Below are 24,622 nucleotides of genomic sequence, written 5' to 3' on the forward strand. Positions count from 1 at the left end.
ACAGTATTAAGCACTTTACTTCTATTATCTAATTTAGTTTTACATCAACTGTATAAAGTTTATACTGTTGTTTTGCCTATCTTCCAGGTGATGGAATAGAAGTTACCAAGATTTCTGATTTATCCTAACTAAACAGCAATGCTTGTTTAGCTTTATTATTATTATTATTAATGATGATTAGGACAGCAGAATTCAATGATTTCTGTTGATTTATAGCAGTGATTTTTGGTCTTCTTTCCTTGTTGACGTCACTTCCTCTAAAGCTGAATGACAACAGCTAATATTATGGCTAAAATAAAAGTATTTTAGGTAACAATTAAAGGCCTGTAGGACTCTCAGACTGCCTAGGTTGGCAAACTGAGAGACTTTACTTTGAAAGAGAGCAGTTGGACCCCTGATGGTAGCTAGTGCGTGCATGCTAACTGGCCTCAGCCGAGTTCAACTCTGAAACCCTATGGACTGTAGCCCGCCAGGCTCCTCTGTCCATGGGATTCTCCAGGCAAGAATACTGGAGTGGGTGGCCATGCCCTCTTCCAGGGGATCTTCCCCACCCAGGGTCAAACCCACTGTCTTCCTCCGGCTCCTGCATTGCAGGCAGATTCTTTACCGCTGAGCCACTGGGGAAGCCAACATCAGCTAGACCTGGGTTTAAATCCCAGCTCTGTCCTTTACTGGCTGTGACCCTAGACAGAACTCAGTTTCTCTTTGATTTCTTGTTCAGTACTTTGCAAGCTGTTTTTACTAATTCAAGCTAATGAGTGTAAAAGTGTCCAGAACATAGAAGACACTTAATGTTATTATAAAATGATATAGCAGTATTCACTGAATTGATTAGACAGAGATTTTGTTTTGTTTTTCTGTCTACTTATTCACTGACTCTTGTGTTCTGAGTAATTGAGATTACCAGATTAAAAAATATTTGTAAAATCAAATTTACTGCTTTTAATATGTCAGTTTACATTTTGGATTTTTCAAAGTGGAAGTCACTCAGTCATGTCCAACTCTTTGGGACCCTGGAATTCTCTAGGCCAGAATACAGGACCGGGTAGCCTTTCCCTTCTCCAAGGGAGCTTCCTAACCCAGGGATCGAAGCCAGGTCTCCCGCATTGCAGGCAGATTCTTTACCAACTGAGCCACAGGGGAAATGCAAGAATACTAGAGTGGGTAACCTATCCTTTCTCCAGGGGATCTTCCCGACCCAGGAATTGAACTGGGATCGCCTGCATTGCAGGCAGATTCTTTACCAACTGAGCTCTTCAGGAAGCCCTACATTTTTCAAAGGACTCTCAAATTTGTTACCTCCTGTCTTTTAGGGTGAAGCTAAAATTAGTTTCTGTTCTTTGTTCTTAGTCATCTCTACTCATTTCCTATTCAAAATTATGTGGGCTTAATTTTATCCTTATTCTGTAACTTTGGTCATTTTTAAATCTTGGCTTTTACATTATAATTTATTGTTTTGTATACTTACAGGGAGCAGGTTTCCCATGTAATTAAAGCTGCCTCCCCACTGTTGACTTAAATGTTTTTTATCTTTAAGTCATCATGTTCTTTGAATTGCTCCCACTGAGTTGGCAATTTTATGCATTAGATACTTCTTGGAATTTTGCTGTCATTTTAAATGATTAGTATAGATCTAAAATGCTGGAAATGTTTAATAAATTATCTGTTTTGATAAAGTAGGTATTTCTATTTTTGCTAAGATAGAAAAGTGCCTTAAGTAACATAAAAATTTTAAGTCATAAAGTGTGTTAAAATTAGCAGTATCATGCATAGGAAAAAAAATGGTTTCAAATAGAGATGTTTTCTAAAGGCATATCTATCATTTTATCTTTTAAAACTAAATTTTGAGTTAAAGTTAAGTATTTTTTTTCTTTTTTTTTTTTTCTTGCAAGATATTTGCTTTACAATATTGTGCTGGTTTTTGCCATACATCAACAGGAATCAACCACAGGTATATATATATTCCCTCCTTCCCGTCTCCCACCCCTCTCACCCTCTAGTTGTCACAGAGCACTGGGTTGAGCTCTGTGTCAGATAGCAACTTCTCACTTGAGTTAAATATTTTAACACATTTATTTTATCACGTTTTTAAAATAGAGAAAAAGTTAAAAAAAAAAAAAAAAGATACATAATTTTCCCTTAGAGACAACTTAAAGTTTTGGTAATTTTTTTTTTTTAATTCTCCTACTAACTATAAACACATCCTTTAAAAAATTTGTATGCATAGGTAGTTTTGTTCCTTACTGTTCATTCAATATACTATGTTTTCCTATATCATTAAATATCCTTTTAAAGATCATTTTTGTATGTGAATATTGTGATTATTATTTTGAATGCCAAGTGGCGTTCAGCATGTTCAAGTATGACTATAACTTAATCAAGCTTATATTGCTGAGTATTTAAAGTATGACTATTTTTTTATTGTTATAATGAACAATGATAAATGTCCATGTATGTAGATCTTTGTACACACTTATGAATGTATTTTATACAAATTCCTAGATGTGATCATGCAAATTGCCCTCTGGAAAATTTGCACCAATTTATATTCTTTTTAGAAATCCATGTGTGTTGCTCTCAGTACCCATCACTCTTTGCCTGTACAACCTGTCTTTGTTACTTTGATAGATAAGAATGACATAATAGTGTTAAGAAAGATTTTTCAGTAGAGTCAGAAAGATTGAATTTGAATTCCTGTTCTAACATTTGTATTCTTGGGCAAATTTCTTATATTTTCCTAAGCCTCAGTTTTTTGTGTGAAATTGTGATGATAGTACTTATATATAATATCATGGTTGTGGATATTAACCAATAATGTGTAAGCCCCTGAGAGATGTTAGCAATCATTATTATGAATGAGATTTTGCCTTACTATATTTTATACTTGATATGCTTATATATTATACCTTGTAGTGTGTGGTATAAAGGAAAGTTATTCAATTTTAAATAACCTAGTTACCCTGTGCTCAGTCATGTCCGACTCTGTGACCCCATGGACTGTAGCCTGCAAGGCTCCTCTGTTCATGGGATTTTCCAGGCAAGAATAGTGGAGTGTGTTGCCATTTCCTTCTCTGGGAGATCTGCCCGACTCAGGGATCAAACCTGCATTTCCTGCATTGGCAGGTGGATTCTTTACTACCCAGCCACCTGGGAATCCCCTACTGAACTTTTATGTACTGTTAGTTATATTGTAGGACTTACTTCTAGTACGTTTTCAGTTGAGTCTCTTGATTGTCAGGATCTTAGTGACTCCAAAATAATACCAATTTTTAAAAAACTTCAGCTTTTTTTCTTGTCTTGTTGCATTGGTTGAAATCATAGAACAGTATTGATTAATAATAGGTATTTGAGCTTATTTCTGATTTTAATGAGTCTTTTTCTGTTATTTCATATTTTAAATGCCAATGGCTGTTGTTTCCTGACATAGGTATCCCCTGCTTACATACATATATTCCTGTAAATACCTATAAAAGTTAAACATAAGAAGCTTGAAAATAGATTTATATATTATGGGAAGATTCCCTTAAATTACTAAATTCCTAAGTATCTTTTAGGCACATCTTCAAAATGCATTTTCAGCATTTGACTCATGTTATTTTCTTTTTCAGTTAAGCATGCAGTCAGTCATTTTAAATAAGGCTTAAATGTCAGTAAGGCTGACTTTTACTGCTCTCAGTCCACTAAACGATTCCATCCTTATCTCAGACTTTGAGACCCACTCTACTTTTCACCACTGTCCACTGCTACATGATATTTATAAAATATGACTTAAAGTAAATGAAGCAGATTCGTCTCTTGGAATAAAACCCTTTCTTCAAATAAAGTCTTAGAGTCAGAGTCCCAGTGCCCTCATTACTCAGGCTCTGAGGCAGTTGGCAGAACACTTTAAAATTGACTGCCCCTCAAAAAAGATTCAGATAATTTACAGATCACAGAAATGACACTGCTACTGAAACTGAAGTATTCAGAGGCCAGCAGGAAATCAACCTTGTGATATAATAACGTTTATATTAAATAATTTTGTATCAAGGTCCTAATTTAGCTTGATTTCAAAAATAAGTATAGCAACATATACTATATTAAAATATGGTATTCACAAATCTAGCTAGTATCTAGTGTCATTGTTAAATTACTAAAATTTGGATCCTGAACACTCTTCTTTTTTCTACAGTTTTCCATCCATCCAATACTATATTTTTAAATACCATCTACATGCTGCTGCTGCTGCTGCTAAGTCACTTCAGTCGTGTCTGACTTTGTGTGACCCCATGGACTGCAGCCCACCAGGCTTCTCCGTCCATGGGATTTTCCAGGCAAGAGTACTGGAGTGGGTCGCCATTGCCTTCTCCATCTACATGCTAATGACTACCAAATATTTATCTCCAATCCCGACTTCTCTCTGTTACCCAGCTATCTTGGGACAGCTCTACTTGGATAGCAATTAGTATCTGAAACAAAATTATCTAAAACAGAATTTTTGTCCTTCCAAATCTGTCTCTTTCCAAGTCTTTCCCACTTTTGTAAGAGTTAATACCGACTTCTCAGCTGCTCAAACCAAAAATCTCAAGGTTCTTTGTTCTTCACGTCTCTTTCATCTTCCACATCCATCCAAAACAGGTCTTTAATCATTACTTATGATTAAATTAATTGAATTAACAATGTTCAATATTAGAAAAATCTATTATAGAATAAAATCTACTGGCTAATGTGTATTATTATAATTTGAATATACTATATAACTTATCTGTCTTACATTTAGGACTTTTGGATAAAGTATAAGTAAGATTATACATATATTTGGTTAGTTTTGTCCATCTTTGTTAGGTTTGTCAACATAATTATGCTATTCTCATAAACCGGTTGGGATGTTTTTCATGTTCTTAGGTGCCCTAGAAAATCTCAGTAACAGGAGTTTGCTAGATACCCATAGAACCTATAGGTTTAGTATTCTTTGTGAGAAATGGAATGGAGGGTATAAATCTTAAAGTTTTTATTTCTTCCATGATTATTCACATTTAAAAGCCTTTTATTCCTTTGTCTGCCTTTATTTTTGGTTTGTTTGATCACTTTGACCTTTGTAATTTAAATGTTTAATTGCTTTCTTTTTTTTAGAATACATTTACACCATTAATTTTTCCATTGAGTATCTGTTTGACCACATCACAGGTTATAATCCTGTTGTCATCCATTTTTAATGTCCAGAATTTTATTTTTCTTTAACCACCAGGTTATCTGGAAGAGAGATTTAATGTATATGAAACCATTTACCTCAGATTGGGACTTGAACCCATATGCCAGGACTTGAACCTAGCAAAACCCAGTTTGGGACCTGAAGCCAGCCAAAATCCTGCCTGGGACTCTAACCCATGTGGCTAGGACTCAAACCCAGCCAAAGTCCACATTCTCCCACCTGAGATCTCAGACCTGGTTTTAGGACCTAATGAAGCTCAGTTTCTTGATGTCTCATTGCAGAAAGAATTCAGTGAGAGACAAAGTAACAGATAAGAGAAGTGGCTTTATTCAGAGACAAACACATTCCACAGAGTGTGGACCTTCACAGAGGGTGAGCGCAACTTTGAAGTGTGGTGTGGTTTGCTTTATGGGCTGGGTAATTTCATAGGCTAACGAGTGGGAGGATTATGACAACCATTTTGGGGAAGGGGCTGAGATTTCCAGGATTGGGCAGTTGCCCATGTTTTGGTTTTTGATGGTTGGCCTTGGAACTGTCTGGTGCCTCTGGGTATATTATTTAGCTTGCTGATGTGTTACAATGAGTGTGTACTGAGGATTAAGGTCTAGTCAAGTTGACTTGTCTGCCATCTTGATCCATTTGATTCTAATCAGTTCATGTTGTGTCCTCGGGCTATGTCATTCTTTTAAAGGTTGTGCCCTGCCACCCTCCCTTCTGTTTCATATAGCTACTGAGTTTTTATGGTTTTTATCATTTAAGGCCTATGGATAAACTAAGTAAATCTAATACTTTGGATTGTCAGGGCTTTGTGTCATCATTGTGTAAGGATAGGATGGTATAACTTTCAAAATAAGCTAAGTTCCCAGTTTATTTTAAAAATATTTGTGTTCTATAAACGGGGCATATCTGCCTGCAAATCTCTGCACCTCTTGATCCTCATGTGCTCCCTTCTGTGTGTGTGCTAGGATTTCCTGAGGTTGGAGGTTGAACCAGCAGCTCTGTTTTTCTATGCTCTTTCCTAGTTTAAAGTATTTCAGGGCGTACCTTCCAGGTACTCCCCACTCTTACCCCCCAAATTGTAAAGCTTTGGAAATAAAAACTAGTTCCTTCCTGACCTGTTTTTGGATGGGATGAATATATTGGCCAAGAGAAACTGCAGAATTATAGAAAGTACTCCACATTCTTTAAAATGGACGGTGGAGACCATTCTAGTTATCCCTATAAGTAAGAAAAACAAAATGCCTTAAATTGCTGCCCTTTTATTTCCCATTAACTTCTTTATTTTTCAGTGTTCTTTCAGGCCTTTTGATTACATTAAAGAGACCTCTTTAGAGGTCCTAAGGTCTTTAATCTCTCCCTTTGAATAAGAACGTCTGCAGGGAATCAGAGGCTTCTAATGTTTGAAGTCAATCCTGATCCACAAATTAAAAAGATTTTCTGTACTAAGAGAGTAGGTTCAGAATATAGTTACTATAAATGTGATTCTGAAAAAAAAAAAACATCAGGAATTGGCTTATAAGAAAAAAAACTTCACAAAATCAATTTTGTGAATTTGGTTGATGTAGAAAATTTTACTACTGGCCTAGGTGGCTGGGAAGCACATGCCAGGTTGGCAGCTGCAACTTAGCTTCTAGACCATCGCATGCTGGGATAGCACCTGAGTGACGATCTGGCAGGTAGAGAAAGCACTTTGGAATTCCTGAGTGACAGCCAGAAAGCAGAATGTGAATTTGGCAAGAGCTCTGCCAGGTGCTGAGTCTTGGGCCTAAGCATTCCTCAAAATTACATGTAGATCATAAATGTTTATTCCCCACATTGATAGCAAATGAGTACTTAAGTTTTATGTGCATTTTAATAGGCTGAGTACTTATTTGATGATAAGCACCTAGTATAAGCTAATTCAGTTCAACATGGATTTATATTTTATCAAAATCCTGAAATAATTTCCTGTCAGTGTGTACTTAGCCTCTTCTGCAATTTTTTGTGTTAGCTCTTAAAAAATAGTCAGAATTAGAAGATAAAATAATCAGTTATTTATTTTAGAAATACTAGGTCTAGGGACTTCCCTGGCAGTCCAGTGGTTAAGAATCTGTACTTCCACTATAGCGGGTATGGGTTTGATTCCTGGTCTGGGAACTAAGATCTTGCATGGTGTGTAGCATGGCCAAAAAAAAAGAAAAAGTACTGAATCTAGAGACTGATAGTTTAATTGCTAAATCTTTGCTTCCTAATAAGGTAGCCTTTTGCTTACCAAACCCAATGGCTTAAGAATCTCTTGCAAGAGTGAGAACTGTGGTGAACGCGTTCTATGCTCCCTGCATCCCCTTCTCCCCAAGCATGTGTGTGTGCTCGCACACACAACGCACACAACACACTCAGGCACAGAGGAGGAAAGGTGAACCGACGAGGAAGAAGGTCCAGAGACTGTGCTAAGTTTTCATATTTAACAATCTTTCATCAGTCTTTTCAAATAGTCGCTTTGTTTAACAATCTGTCCGTAGAGTATCCATTGTACCCCTTCCTCAAGAATCTTTCACACTTAGATGCTTAATAATTTCTCTAATCATATAAGCATCACATTACCCTCACTGATCTTTCTTTTCAAGTTTTGATTTTTTGTGGGGAGACTGGCTGGAGGAGCTAGGACAGGAGTATTTAGACTGCCAAATGGCAGCATTAAGTCTCTAGGTATCTTGAAGGCTGAGAAAGAAGATTGAAGATGCATTAAAAAGAGGAGGCAGAAGAGCAACTAGAGCGCACCTCCTGCCCCTGAACACTGGCAGTGCCCTGGCGGCGCCCGTCCTCACCTTGCACTCTTCTTTCCCAGTCGGTCCTGGCCCTCTGGGGCTTGTGGAGGCTGGGAAAGGACTGCAGGGTTGAGAGTGGTAGTCTGGTTAATTTTGACCAAGAATTACAGGGTAAAGGAGAGCCAAGGTTTGCTTCATTGAACCACCTCTGTTTTCTCGTATGTGTATATGTGCTCAGTTGCTCAGTCATGTCCAACTCTTTGCACTCCCATAGCCCGTCAGGCTCCTCTGTCCGTGGGATTTTCATGCAAGAACACTGGAGTGAGTTGTCATTTCCTCCTCCAGGGGATCTTCCCAACCCAGGGATTGAACCTGCGTCAATTGCATCTCCCATATTGGTAAGCAGATTCTTTACCACTAATACTACCTGTTTTCCCAATTCACTGCTATTCCTTCTTTTTTTTCCGCTTAAGTTATTGTCCTTTTATTTATTACTAGTCTTTAATTCATACATAAGTGGGCATGCCTTTTTTCTCTCCTGCCCCATTGAATCCATTCTCCTGGTTTAAAGTTCTTAAACAAACAAAAAAAAACTTATATCTCTCTCCCCACCAAAATATCTTTCTATATCTTACTCTTTTTCCTGCCAAACTTTTTAAAAGAATAAGATGCTGTCATCTCTTCTTCAGATCACACTTACTCCTTAACTGGGAGTTTTTAGCCTGTGTTCTGTGGTTCCCTGAAGCGTCCATTGATGGAAATTGGGCATTCTCTGATTTGAATGGGGAAAAAAATTAGTATTTATATTTATATCCTCTAATTGAAATTTACTGTTTCAATTGTTAATGTAAGCAACAAGTCCAATTTTAGTAAGAGCAAATGTTTCCCTATTGTGTTACAGTTGAAATAAATGTTCTTAACTATCACTTTTAACTACTTTTGAATCATTAAGAGTTATTAGATCTGCTATGTCTTATTATTTTAATATATTAATAAAAGGCATATATTTTACTGTATCACATTTTTACATATTTTGATGACTATTTTAATATAATTGATTTTTTGTAATGCAGTCTGTATTTTACCCATTTAAAAACATTACTTTGAAAAGTGGTGTATAGTCTTCATTAGACTGAGAAAGGATCTATGATGTAAAAACTTGGTTAGGAGCAGCTGCCTCTTAACCCCATCTGTCTTCATATCTCCAAAATAGCTCCCTCAGTGCCACTCATCAGCTTTACCCTATGTCCTCAGTCATTCTGCAGTGTATTTGTATCATTTGATGCCATCAATTATTTTTTGTTACTCTCTCCCGTTTTGTCTTTAATATCAAATCCTTACTGGACCCATTGGCTCATCTTAGAAAATATCTCATAGTACCTTCCTAACTTATCTGCTTTGAGTTTCTTGTCCCTCAAAACTAATTACAGCCGGAATTACCATCCTAAAATGTAGTTAGAAACACGTCATTCACATGCTCAGAAACTTTCAGTGGTTCCCCATTCTTTCTGTTTTTATTTCCAGTTTTATTTTATATTAGTGTATAGTTGATTTAATTACCTTTCTAAAATGTGGGTAGAACTACACCATTCCCTTTTTCAAAAACCTTCAGTAATTTCCAGGTAACAAAGTTGAGACATTAGTATGGCATTCAAGACTTTGCATGGACTATCTACATCTTGACTTTCTAGCCTCTTCTACAGCAGAATTAAGCTCACATTTATTGTGTATATTTTCTCACCTTTCATGTCTCTGGGCCTTTGATCCTGTTTTCTCTAGGGAAAAGTCATCCTTTCCATTCCTTACTCCAGTCCACATCTTGCCCTATCACAGACACATACACAATAGTATATATAGGAATGTGTGTCATCATTGTCATTCTCTTCTTAGCTTATACATCCACCTCTCACAACTTTCTCAAATCTGAGCAAATGTCTTTGTCTCTTGCATTCCATGATTTCAGGCTTCCTTGGTGTTTCAGTGGTAAAGAATCCTCCTGCCAGTGCGGGAGACACAGGTTCAATCCCTGGGTCGGGAAGATACCCTGGAGAAGGAAATGGCAACCCACTCCACTGTTCTTGCCTGGAAAATCCCGTGGACAGAGGAGCCTGGTGAGCTTCAGTGTATGGGTCGCAAAAGAGTCGGACATGACTTAGCAACTAAACAACAACTCCATGATATATCACTATTACTAGCATTAATTTTGACATGCCCTATATTGTATAGGTATTCATCTGTTTGGTTTCTTTAGTATATTTATATTCCTTAGTGTAGCAGCTGTATTCATGTTTATACCCTCTCTCATCTTCACTCAGTATCTCTCATAGTAGGCATTCAAATAAACAAACATTTCTTGAGTGAATACATGAATTCATTGAATACTGACTTAACCTGGTTGATTTAGTTTGATTAGGTGAGCATGGACCAGGCTGCTATTGTTCTGCCTTTCACCAGAGTATTATAAAAAGTATTAGTTGTGCACATTTAAAAATGGAATTTGGTCACCTAGCTAACATCTGCAAAAATGCCATAAGAACTAAGTTACTTCATATCTAATGATAATACTATCAAAATAGAGTCCTAAGTCATAGGATTTTTTTCATAAAAGATTTGTTAAATAACAATTATTTAAGGGAGAAAATTATTATGGCTTTAATTTTTTATAGTAACTTACAGATCTTAAGAGAAAGCTAATTCTGAAGAGTATACTAATTTATTACTTTATTAAATGTTAATGAAATTATGAGAGAGGTGGAGGCAATGGCTGATCATTGTCTACAGCCATTTATTTTAAAATAATTTTCCACAATCCACCATCTATATTGCTAAGCTGAAAGAAATGTTTTCTCATTTTCTGTAAGAAAACCTTTGTTTCCTTTCAGGTGCTTATTATACTTTCTTCTAATTTTACTTCCATTTTCTTCCATGTCCCTTCACTTCTACCCACCATCAAAATCAATGTATTTCTTGTAAATTACTGATTGCCATTCCTTTTTTAAAAACAAACAGGAAACAGACCTCTGTATTTCTGCCTTGTTTTCCCTCATCCCAGCCATTTTTTAAATGTTGTTATTGATTTTTGGCTGCGCTGGGTCTTCGTTGCTGCACACGGGCTTTCTCTAGTTGTGGCGAATGGGGGCTGCTCTCTAGTTGCAGTGAGTGAGCCTCTCATTGCAGTGGCTTCTCTTGTTGCAGAGCACGGGCTCTAGGTGTGTGGGCTTCAGTAGTTCTGGCACTTGGGTTTAGTTGCCCCAAGGCATGTGGAATCTTCCCAGACCAGGGATTGAACCCATGTTCCCTGCATTGGCAGGTGGATTCTTTACCACTGGGCCACCAGGGAGGTCCCCCAGCCATGTTTATACTCATATTCCTTAGTAAGCTTTTTACCATTACCTTCTTTTTTTGGAATATTTTTTTCTTCCAGTTTTATCAAGATATAATTGCTGTAGCACTGTATACATTTAAGGTTTACAGCAGAGATTTGACTGACATACATTATGAGATGATTATTGTAGTAAGTAAACATCTATCATCTCATATAGATACAAAATTAAAGAAATAGAAAAAGTATTCTTCCTTGTGATGAGAACTCTTAGGATTTACTCTAAACTTTCATATATAATGTACAGCAGTGTTATTTATATTTATCATGTACATTGCATCCCTGAGTGAAGTTGCTCAGTCGTGTCCGACTCTTTGCCACCCATGGACTGTAGCCTACAAGGCTTCTCCATCCATCGGATTTTCCAGGCAAGGGGACTAGAGTGGGTTGCCATTTCCTTCTCCAGGAGATCTTTCCGACCCAGAGATTGAACCAGGGTCTCCCACATTGTAGGCAGATGCTTTAACGTCTGAGCCACCAAGGAAGATTGCATCCCTGGTACTTTTTAATCTTATAACTGGAAGTTTGTACCTTTTGACTGCCTTCCCCTATCCCTGCCCCTAGTAACCACAAATCTGATCTGTCTTTTTCTATTTTTTTGTTTGCTTTGAAGTATAATTGATCTACAACACAATGTTAGTTCCTGTTACACATCATTGTGATTTGGTATTTCTATACTTCTCAAAATAATCACCAAGGTAAGTCTAGTTATGATGTGTCACCATATGTATTCATATTTATTGATACCATTGTCTTCTGCTGCTAAGTCACTTCAGTCGTGTCCGACTCTGTGCAACCCCATAGACGGCAGCCCACCAGGCTCCCCGTCCCTGGGATTCTCCAGGCAAGAGCACTGGAGTGGGTTGCTATTTCCTCCTCCAATGCATGAAAGGGAAAAGTGAAAGGGAAATCGCTCAGTCGTGTCCGACCCTCAGCAACCGCATGGACTGCAGCCTTCCAGGCTCCTCCATCCATGGGATTTTCCAAGCAAGAGTCTGGAGTGGGGTGCCATTGCCTTCTAATTATCCTTATTAGCCAAAGTATTCCATGACACTTAAATCTTGAATTGCTTTTCTTCTAAAAAAAAACTTTTTTCCAAAAAATTTTGGGCTTTTCCTAACTAAGTGTTCTTCCCCTTTCCCTCTGAGAAACATTGTTCTAAATTATTTTATTAATTTAACAAAATTCATATTGTGAGATCATGAACAAAGGCAGAACTTTAGAATTATATTAATGAAGACATAAAATAATGAAAATCAGGGTTTCTATCATTTGTATTGAAGTTTCACTTTCAGGATAAACTTTTAAGATAAGAATTAATATTTACTATGTGCCAAGCACTTTTTTCCGATCCCTGGATCAGGAAGATCCCCTGGAGAAGGGCATGGCAACCCATTCCAGTTGGTGTCATTCTTGCCAGGAGAATCCCATGGACAGAAGAGCCTGGTAGAGCCATGCACACAGTTGGACATGACAAGTGACTTAGCACGCATGCACGCATGCACTATTATTATATATTTATTACAACTCTGTGCTCTTGGTGGTGTTTTTATCCCCATTTTATGGTTGAGGAAACTGAGACACGAAGCAATTGTGTCATTTGTCCAGGATATTTGGATACTTTCTGAGAGAGTGTGTGTTACGGTGTCAGTTCTTATGGCCATTACATTATGAGATCTCTCTCTTGCTCATCCTGTTTTCTGTGAACACCATGCTGGAATATGCTCTGTCCTAGAACTTCTAGTAAGGGGTCCGGTACAGGTTTCAGAATACCAGTAAATTAGATATTAGAAATAGTGGTGCATATATAGGAACACATGGCCCAGTCTAATCTAGTTCCCTTTGGTACATGGGGCAATTACTTTGTCACTGAGAAGTTTGGGTAGAATACCATATCCCTTTTCTAACATTAGCAAAATCATGGTACCCAAATGTGGCAAAGCAAGTAAATTTAAAAAAAAACAAAACTAACAAGTTAGTCTTATGATTATTGATGTAAAAATTCATAGGGCAGTATCAGCATATATACTATAATCCTCCAAAATGTTTTGATATTGGTAAATCTGTTAATTTAGTTCACAATATTAGTAACTCAAAGATGATTATGATCATCTTCAGTTCAGTTCAGTCGCTCATTCATGTCCGACTCTTTGCGACTCAATGAATTGCAGCACACCAGGCCTCCCTGTCTATCACCAATTCCCAGAGTTCACTCAAACTCACATCCATCAAATCGGTGATGCCATCCAGCCATCTCATCCTCTGTTATCCCCTTTTCCTCCTGCCCCGAATCCCTCCCAGCATCAGAGTCTTTTCCAATGAGTCAACTCTTTGCATGAGGTGGCCAAAGTACTGGAGTTTCAGCTTTAGCATCATTCCTTCCAAAGAACACCCAGGACTGATCTCCTTCAGAATGGACTGGTTGGATCTCCTTGCAGTCCAAGGGACTCTCAAAAGTCTTCTCCAACACCACAGTTCAAAAGCATCAATTCTTTGGCGCTCAGCTTTCTTCACAGTCCAACTCTCACATCCATACATGACTACTGGAAAAACCATAGCCTTGACTAGACGGACCTTTGTTGGCAAAGTAATGTCTCTGCTTTTGAATATGCTATCTAGGTTAGTCATAACTTTCCTTCCAAGGAATTCCAAGGTCTTTTAATTTCATGGCTGCAGTCACCATCTGCAGTGATTTTGGAGCCCAAAAAATAAAGTCTGACACTGTTTCCACTGTTTCCCCATGATCATCTTAATGTATCATATTAATTCAATCCATATTTAAAATTTTTTTCCCTAAATCTTTCATGTAGAAGGAAAGCATACTTCTATAAGGAACTTTCTAAAGGCTGTATATTGTGTGGTATGTAAATGTATAGCTCTATATACATATAATTACATATAGGTACAGAGGATGAGATGGCTGGATGGCATCAGCGACTCGATGGACATGAGTTTGAGTGAACTCCGGGAGTTGGTGATGGACAGGGAGGCCTGGCGTGCTGCGATTCATGGGGTCGCAGAGTCGGACACGACTGAGCAACTGAACTGAACTGAACTGAACTGAGCACTTATTGAGTGCTTACTTTGTGCCTGGCACTGTTCCAGTGTTAAGTGTTTTGTATATGTTAACTCATAAATCTCAAAACAACTATTTATTTACAGCTGAAGCATGAAGAGGTAAATTTGCCCAACATGATAGAAAAGTATGTTTTGTGTGTATGTGTATGTACAACCTAACGAGCCTTCAGTGTGATGTGCTGTATGCTAAGTATAATGCTTGAGAGTAAAACACTAAAGACATTCCCATTAATATCAGGAGCATCACAAAATAATCACTGTTAACGCTGCAATGTAATTAGACAAAAGTATGGGGCAACAGATATAAAAATTGGTAAGAAAGAGGCAATCTGATGATTTTACATTCTTATATATGCCTGGAAAACCCAAGAGCCTCAGTGAAGCACTAATAGAAACACTGAGTTCCCTGAGATACCTCAGTCACTAAAGTTTCATATATGTGAATAAAATAAGTATTTTTTTAGACACCAACAATAACTAGTTAGAAAATATGAGGGAAGGAAAAAACCACCATTCATAGCAAGAACAAAAGCAAACTATTTTAAGACAAGTTTAAAAAGAAACTTATAAGCCCACTACAAAGAAATCTAGGGAACTATATTGACAGAGGAAATTTCAATAAATTATTCCTGATTAAACAATATAATCTTTCATGCTTTTTAAGCAAGTATTACTGCAACACACTCTCCATCAAACTCCCATTAGCTTTTTGGTTGAAACTTGTCAAAACAGTTCTTAAGTATCTGGAAGCACATACATGCAAAAGATTCTCCTGTGATTCAAATGGTGTGTAAAGTTTTGAGAAGCGTTGCCCTGCAAAGGTCTTCATGATGTGGCTTCCCTGGACCTCGCCTTTCTGACTTCACTTTCTGACTCCTCCCCTTGCTCGCCTGCCACCAGTCATGCAGGCCACCTTGCTGTCCTGCGCTCATCTCAGAGCTTTGTACTTAGCCCTGCGTCCTCCTTTTACACCTTCCTTCCACTTCATTTTGGTATCTGCACAGACACCACCTTATCAGAGAAGGCCTCCCTGATTAAAAGTTTCTCTGTAGTATCTATTGTCACCTGACATGTGTTTATTGTTTGTATCCTCTCCCTCTGTGAACTTGCTGAGAGAAAGGACTGGCTTTGTTCCTGCTGTATCCCCAGGACCTGGCACCTAAGAGGTGCCCATTTGCCAAATGAAACTGGCATTAAAAATTACAGGTTCGGTCACTAAGAATTCTGAGGAGAGAGTGAAATTACAGTCAATCTTGTTTTTCCTTGAACAGTTTGCCCTTGAATATCACAGGCAGTAGGGACACCACCCACCCTCTGTGCAGTCAGAAATTCTTCTATAACGTCAGTCGGCCCTCAGGATCCAGGGTTCCGCACCCCCGGATCAGCCATCCCAGAATCACACAGTCTCGTGGATGCATGCATTTCAAACCCAGTGTTGTTCCAGGGTCAACTGTAGCTATGTTCTGTGAAGTTACGACAAATACTGAACCACTGCTCCTGAGGAAATACAAGATTAGGGTCCTGCAAGCCTCCTGTCGGAACATTTTCATGGACCACTCTATCCATAGCCTTATTGTACATGTGGTACTGTTTGAAAAAGTGAAAGCAAAGTCGCTCAGTTGTGTCCGACTCTTTGCAGCCCATGGACTGTAGCCCGCCAGGCTCCTCCATCCATGAGATTTTCCAGGCAAGAATACTGGAGTGGATTGCCATTTCCTTTTCCAGAGGATCTTCCTGACCCAGGCATTGAACCCGGGTCTCCCGCATTGCAGGCAGACACTTTGCTGTCTGAGCCACCAGGGAAGCTAAACGGTACTGTGGTACTGTTTAGGGACACTTTATTAAGTATACACTGTCGATTCATTAACACTGAACCTATAACAGCTCTGTAACTTGTACCTGAACAAAGCTTACCTAACACGCATATTTCTTCATAAGACACATCACGTCTTTCTTGCACTTAGCACTTCAGCACTAGACTTGGGGCCCATTTAAACAGCAAATTCACTAACAGAAAGCACAAAAATGCGAAAATCATAGAGCTAACCAGTCCTTTTTAGGACACTTGTTTCAACATGAGGGATTTGTTCAGCCTCAGCTGGAATGTGTGCTTCTGGCAACTCAGATTTTTCGCCTCTCTGCACAAGCACATGGCTGTGGAATGGCTGTAAAGCACTGCACAGACCGATTTGGGGGTAAATAGATGTCAGTGAATAGGCAAGTTTGCAAGTACAGAATCTGCAAATAATGAGGACCAACTATACATCATTCTTCCAATAAGTATGTACTGTGTCTCTACTATGTACCATGCCCCCAGACATTTATCAAGTCCCAACCGTATGCCAGGCCCTGTGCAATACTCAGATAATCCAAAAATGAGTTTAACGGTATTCTGGGAAAGGTTTCAAGGCAGAGTTGGGAACCTTCTATACTAATAGGTGAGATTTTATCCTGTGAAGCTATGGAGAAAGATATTTTAGGAGAAAGTATCTTTAAGTCAGTGTTTTTAAACTTAGCTGTACATTAGAATCACCTGGCCTATGGCCATGCTTCACCCAGACCAAAAAAAATAAACATGTCTCAGGATGAAATTCATATGCCAGTATATTTCAAATCTCCCCAGATGATTCCAATGTGCAACCAAATTGAAGGAACTGCCTTAAATCCTCGTGTTTGGCTCGAGTGCAGGTTATGTGAAGGGAAGTAAAGAACAAATAAATCTGGTAAAGAGATTTTTGGCCCAGTTATTGAAATGCTGTAATTTAGCACATATTTATTAAGCACCTGTAGGCACTCTGCTAGTGCTGGAAATACAGCAGAAAACGAAATACAAGAATCTTTGGTCTGTTAGAGTTTATGGTTGAATTGTTTTGGCAGCTGTTTAGGATGATTCATAGTCTAGATTTAACTTATAGTATTTGGTGATTTTCATTTAGAAGGAATCTTGTCAGAATTCTAAATTTAATTGCAAATTACTATATCATCCTCTGATATGAATAGAACTCTATAAAGAAAAAATTGTGTTGTGAACTTCTGTGCTAGTCTTAGCATTTTCTAACACAACCATTAATTTTGTTAGCCTCTCAAAGAGTTTTTCAGTTTCTTGCACACTAGGACAATTATCTAAAACCAGTAGTACCATTGGAAGTACTAACTCAAGCATTTCATTTCTCATCTTACAGGAATTGGTGTATAAGAAACAACTGTCTTGATTATTAGTAAGAATTTATATTTAGATCAAACTTAACAGAACTTTAATTGGGTCATAGTTGGTTTGCAACTCCTTTTATATTATTTGCTGTAAGCTACATTTTATTTTTTCCTGAGTTCCTTTATGTTCAATGTCCTATTATACTATCTTCTAGATCATTAGCAAAAACAGAGACCCCTAGAGTCCTCTTATAATTCTGTCTGATACAGTTATTCCTTGTGGTCTGAGTCTGTCAATTTCACTTTTAAACTTTTGGTCAAGCAGTTTTGAATTAGCTTGCTAAATAGTTATTTAACACCTAAAAAAGAAAAGACCTGTACCAACCTCAGCTTGTATACATAATCTGAGCTGAAATGAAGGTGCATGAGTGAGCATGTGTGGTGGGAAGTGGGAGGTACCATGCTATAGGGTCAGCAGGAGAGACTAGGCTTTGAGAGGAAAGTTGTAAATGTTATTATCATTCCTGTCAGAGATAAGGTGCCACATATACCATCCAGTTGTCTTATAATGCGGAGAATATGTCTTGCATATATTTCATATAAAATTACACAGTTTGGGTCAGCTTTTCCTCAGTTTCAGGGGTGCTTAATACAACTGTGTGTTTTAACATGGATGATATCATGTGCTTCATACTTCTTTTAAATCATACAGGTCCTTTTTCCCTCATGAATTTTCTCTCTCCTGCTCCCCACACAGCTGCCTTTGCAACCTAGTACATCATTTTGGGTTCATTTATATTCCCTGAGCTCTACTAAAATCTCTCATTCCTTGAATATTTGCAAGTTGTATAGGAATTGAAGATCACCTTTTTAAAAAACTTGCTTGTTTATTCGAATTTTTTAAAAATGTGAAATGGAGCTTGCGGGGCCTTAGGGGAGAGAATTGCCTGGCCATCCAGTGGTTAGGACACGGTGCTGTCACTGCATGGGCCCAGGTTTGATCTCTGGTCCGTGAACTTCAATCCCACAAGTCAAGCCACACAGCCAAAAAAAAAAAAGAAAAGAAAAGAAAAACTAAATGGAAAGCTAGTCATTAGGAAATATTTGAAGTCTTAGGATATGGGTTATATTGTCACTTAAAGTGACTAGAAAAGTTTCTTTGTTTTTAGATCACTGAGAAAAAATTCTACTTTGTGGATATACTATTTGTCTCTGAACCATAAAGAGAATCAAGATTTGTCTTCTCTTAGTCATATGGTGCTGAAGTATTCTTATAGTGAAACCCTAAGAATTTTGACTTGGGGAAGCATTATCTTTCTTTGTTATAGAATTGTTTCTTTTATTTTTTTAACTTTATCCCTTCATAGTATTTTTAAAGTGGTCTGTTCAGAGTTAATTTATGTAAGTCTTTTAATCACCTTTTTTTTTTCCTTAGTAGCTCTTTATAACAAAACGTTATTGAATATTGTTTTTTCCTGTCTTAGTTCTGAACCAACTGAGAAACAGACAAAGGAGCCAGGCAGATGGACATAAAAACAGCAACTCTTGTTAATGAAGCTAATGCAGAGCATGACTTAAGAGCACAGCACAAAGGGCTTAGTAACACTGAACCCCCAAATTAGAAAGATTTAATCACTCAGTCTCAGGCAGCGCTGGAGAGCAAAGCAACTCTGTGCTGTCTGCACCAGGGTGGACCCCAAGAGAAATGCGCAGAGACAGGGGCATTGGCTCACACAGACCCCTTCCCCAAGAGGAGTAGGAGGCCGTAGGGTAACTCCAAGGGATGCCTCTCTAGTCAGGAAGTTGGGGCAGAGAAGGGGAGACCAAGAAGAGACCTCTCATGCCTGCCAGGCCTGAGCTTATTACTCAGTTGCACAGCTGCCCTGAATATTGAAAGCAGCCCCCATGGCAGAGCCAGGGCTGTGGAAACACTGCAGATCACTGCGGGCTCTTTGATAAGCTCACCCTGTTCACCAGGAGAAATAAAAGCTAGCAGGGAGCATTTTGTTCATGTGAATGCCTGCATTCAAATTTGCAGGAGCCCATTTCTTTACTGGTCCTGTTTTTCAGATGTCTTCTAGATAGCAACACACTGCTAGGTACCATATAGGTTTTTTTTTCTGAATGGATTAGGAAGATTAAATGGATCTGCCCTCAAGGAGCTTACAGCCTGGTTCATAAGTAAATGCTATATTGTGCAGTACAGACTATTCATGTTATAGAAATTCAGTAAAAACCGGACTGGTCCAAGAAGATTTTATGGAAAAGTAAGCCTTGAGCTGGAATTAGAACAAATATGATGTGGGTAGGTGAGGCTGTGCAAGAGAACATGAGTGAAGGGACCGTTGTTTCAGCATCTGTGACTTCACCTTAATTGAAGTGGGAAATAAGATGACAGAGCTTAGGGGAGCCCCCACTGTAAGGGGAGTCTTGAGAACAACCCAGAGGACAAGAGATGTGGTCTACTAGTGGTGTCAGTGAAAATTACTTTGGCAGGGATGTACTTAGGGAGTATTGAAGGAAGGAGATAAATTAAGAAACAAAAGTAATCTAAGTCTAAGGAAATGAAATATAGTAAGGGTCTCTCATGCCCATCTGACTTACTACATATATAATAACTGTCATAGGTTAGAGAGTAGTCCCTGATTGATTTTGCTCCATTCTTTTACACTGGGTGCATAAGTTAGGTTTTTGGTTAGTTGGTTGTTGTTGTTGTTTAATCAAATTAATAAGAGTTTTTTGTTTAAATTTAATCTTTCAAACTTCTAGAGACAGTTGGGAAGATTTGAATTAATAATCTTATTTCAGTGGTGGTGTTGTGAGGATCAAAAGAGATTGTAGATTGAAGGAGAAAAAAATGCATACTAGGAGAAAGGTTCCAGGAAGCCAGGTTGGATCACCCCTGACAAAGAAAATTGATGCCAACACCAGCATGACAGCCCACGTGTTTCCCACTCATACCTCAGCCAACAGTTGAATTCTCAAATGTTAGGAAAGCCTTTGACACTGACAGATTTTAGTATTACAGCCTGATACAGCTGTTTGCATTTTCTCTGCAACTGGGAGTGGAGCAGGACCATTGGACTCAAAAAGGCCAGGGAGGGCCTCTGTTCACCTACAGGTGTTTTAATGTGCTTATCAAGTTATCCAATACTAGCAACCAACATAGTCTAAATACCACAGCAGGATCTGATTAGCTTTTTCAGATCACTGCCTTTATTTGCTGTTTGCAAAAAAGCTTAATCCAGTCCTAGGGATCAGGCTTCCCACTGAGCCTGTGGGTAGTTTTCTCTCATTCTTTGTGTTCACAGTGGCAGGAATTAGTGAGAGGATTCCTCCTCCTCCTGAATTAAAGCTATAAAGTAGTAACTATAGTAGCAATGGGGAAAAAGAGAAGAAAGAAAGTCCAAGGGAAAGAGGGACTGTCTGTTCATACTAAAGAGTGTCTTTTTTATATACAAAAGGGAAAAGGGTTCAATGTAAATTCATAAATATTGACCTCACTGTCTCTAGTCAGTACATAGCTTATGTTTTATTTGGTTTTAGTTAACAACTTTGCATGAATATATATTATATTTTTTATCTTGATCTTATTTAATCAAATTCAGTTTTACCAAAAGTCTATTTATTAACTATACTAGTGGCCTTGATTTATCTTTCTTACCTTTTACTCATGAGATTTTTTTTTTTAAGTACCAGCACACCACCAAAAAAAAAAAAAAGATAAAATTCTAACTTTTTTGATTCCTATAGTGTTCATATGCATAAAATTTGAACTCTATGAAATTCACTTTATAATTTTCAATAAACTCTAATATTAGAAATGCTTTATATTGATCTCTAGTGGCTTTATGAAATTAGGCCATGGGTGTAACTGTTGCAAAAACATTGCTGTAATCCTTGGTAGAAAAAGAATAATTCTTCCTTTAGGAATTAGTTTGATACTTAGAATCTAATCATTACATTTAGTTTAAAAGTATTTCCACAAATTTTAAAATTTTCTAACATTTTTAGAATGACATACTTCCATGGAATATTAAGTTCTTTTTGAGGAAAAATATCTGTAGACAAACAATGACCTACAAACACCATACTTCATATTTTAGTTTTCTTTCTGGAAATACCACTAATTTTTAGGCTTTTAGTAGGCATACGGAATGTTTTCAGTGAGGTAGCTGAAAAATTTTAACCGTATAGAGTATATTTTCCTCTTATTTTGTAAACAGAAAGCATCTATCTGACTTAAATTTGACTGAGTACAATAAAGACCACGCCCAAGAGTCCCAACCAATATTAACTTTTTTCTAAGTTTTCTCAAATGGTCCTGTGAGTAGTGTCTATATATTTGTATGTGAGAAGAGAGATTGATTTAGATTGATTGAGATTGTTTGGGTGCCTTAGCCAAATTTTATACCTGTACAGTGCTTGATTATGTAACGGGAAAGCCTAACCTCAGCGTCAATGAGCTTATATCAGAAAATTGTATTTTAAGAGGAGCTTTTTGCCTTCAGTCGTCTAATTTGCACTGGAATAAAAGAGGATGTGTGTGTGTGTGTGTTCTACATCACATAAGCAAGTAGTAGAACAGCTCTAGATATTGTTTAGTAAGGAAATATTCTCACAACACCTGATGGTGTTTAAATTTTGATTGAATTTTCATAATCAGAGACCACTCAAGATATAATTTATGCAGCTCTCAAAAGCAGATAGTCCATAACATTATAAATACTCTAGTCTGGCAATCTTTGAAATAAATCAGGATAACAAGCTTCCTCACTGACAGGGATGATTTCTGTATACTTGGTGCCCTTGTAAAATATTTCAATGTTTCTTCTTTGTAAATAACTTTGTTACTTGTTCCTGAACTGAAATTTATACATCTTACAAATTTTATGGAATACAAATACAACACATAACATCATGTTGTATATTAAAGCATAATGAAAGATCTTTCTTTCATTACATGATTAGTTTCGATAATAAAATAATTTTACACTATTTGACACAAAGGGGGTCATTTTGGTGGTTTTAGATTGAAATTAAATAGTTTTGTCTAAATATTCAGTTTGGATGACTCACTTGGCATAAAGTTGGACCAGACTTGCTTTATTTTACTACATTGTACTTCTAATGAACTTTTAAAAATCATTTCTGTTTATAAGCTCTTAAACCTTTTTCTTTTGCAATCTTACTTTCATCATCTCTGTTTTATTGTCTTGCAACAAATCAACCAATACTTAACAAATATTTTATATTTCCTAGTATTTCCAGGGAAGTAGTTCTACTCTAACCTCTGTCTCATTTCCCCTGTAAATCATTTATTAAAGAAAAGGGGTTACTGCAGTAGTTAATTACTACTTTGACACACCTCATTTTCTTTTTTTCCTCAGAAACAAAAAACTCAAAGACTAGAGGATAGCCTAAACTTTTAGGAAACATGCAACTTTTACTACTTTAAAATATAATTGGTTTCTTTGTTTTGTTTAAAAACAAGGAGGAAAAGCTGAAGTCTGCCCAAGCCAGGTGTTTCTTGTTGGCAGCCTGCTCCCTAATGACTCTGCTCTCAAAGAGCAGCTGCCTACTAGCCAGCTTTGTATGGCCTATTGTTGCTGCACACCCCCTCGTTAATACACAGGCTGCCCGGGGCAGCCCCAAGAATGACATCAACTTGCTTATCTTAGAAACCTGCGAACCTGACGCAGGGTGGTGAGGTTGGCTTGCATCTGCCTGGCCGACTAATTGTGAGCTTTCTGGCCTGTGATTGGCTGTTATTCCACTCGGTAATAGGTTAAGCAAAGACATTGCCATTCCATCTGTTCACTCATTCATTGTTCTTCTTGCCTGCCTGGAAGTCTGCAGCTAAAATTGTGTTAAGGAGTTACTCCTGAAGCTGCTACAGAAACCAATGTCTTTGTATTTTCCTGTGAACGTGAGTATATGTGCTACTTAATGCCTTGGAAGTTAAACTTTGCTAAATATTCAGAATATTACTTTGAACTCTGTTAAGGATAGAATGCACACATTTGAAAGGCTACCAATTGTTACATAGTGCCAAAATACCAGAAAATGTAATTCTTTCTGTAAAACATGTCTGTGAAGCAGACTTTTTACATTTTTATATTCTGCAGTTATATAAATGATTACTTACAGTTTCATAAACATTTGCAAGACAGTAGGCATGTAAGTAACCATTTGTACTTAAAGATAAGTTAAAATATTATGGTATTTTGATAAACAGTGAATTTAGATTTTATCTTCTTGTCGCATTCCTAGTTTCCTTAAGGTGTCACTGTCAGACCTAGATGCTGCAAAATGATAGTAAGATTTGATAGCTTTTTCAACTGTCTTAAAAATCTAGCTTGGGGAGATGGATTGCTGTTTGATGTTTCATCTTGTTGTAATTATGATGATTAAGCATTCATTTGCTTTGTCAGCAGTTTCAGTACTCCTGTATAGTTTCATGAGTTTCTTCCCACTTTTTTTTTTTTTTTTGCTTGCATTAGTTTTAGATATGAGATTGAAGATGTCTCTTAGAGAACTGTTGCTTTCAAGAGATCTGTAATGGGGAAGGGAGGAGACAAAGACTTTCATCTATCAGTTGGGAGGAAAAGAAAGAGCATAAAGGGTTAAAAAAGAGGTTTTCCTTTCTACCACATGCCCTATTGTGTAAGCATATGCGTAAGTCTATTGAAAGTTTTCAGAAGATGGGCAGGCCACCAGTTGCTGGTCTCCTGCAGTTCCAGTAGACATCTGTTGCCCCAGAGCATTAACCAATCTGTTCAAAGGGACATCCTTCTTTTGTTAGCTGGAGAGATGCAGACAACAGCACTCACTGAAATACAATGGTAATTAAATACACAGAGACTACAGCAGTAGGTATTTATTACATATTCATTATTTTATTTTCATTGTTCTCCTACTATTACCATTTGGATAACAATCAGAACCCACTTTATGGCATTGTAACTCGATGTTACAAACAAACAACTTGATTTAACAAGTTTATGGTCTAATATTCCTGATTAATATGATGCTCTTTAGAATATAAAAATATTTTTGTACTGGATTTAAGAT

The 24,622-nt window shown here is 37.5% G+C and overlaps 1 protein-coding gene and 1 long non-coding RNA gene across 3 annotated transcripts in view; both read left to right on the plus strand.

Annotated features, from left to right (window-relative positions):
* The window catches only part of ZC3H12C (zinc finger CCCH-type containing 12C), a 75,868-nt gene that overhangs the window by 9,180 nt on the left and 42,066 nt on the right, over positions 1–24,622 (plus strand). The window lies entirely within an intron of this gene.
* On the plus strand, positions 262–24,391 carry LOC133261706 (uncharacterized). The gene is made up of 2 exons (XR_009741085.1): positions 262–1,951; positions 4,172–24,391. It is a non-coding gene; the product is annotated as an uncharacterized LOC133261706 (long non-coding RNA).

This window comes from Bos javanicus, chromosome 15 (genome assembly GCF_032452875.1).
Source record: "Bos javanicus breed banteng chromosome 15, ARS-OSU_banteng_1.0, whole genome shotgun sequence".
Classification (NCBI taxonomy): Eukaryota; Metazoa; Chordata; class Mammalia; order Artiodactyla; family Bovidae; genus Bos; species Bos javanicus.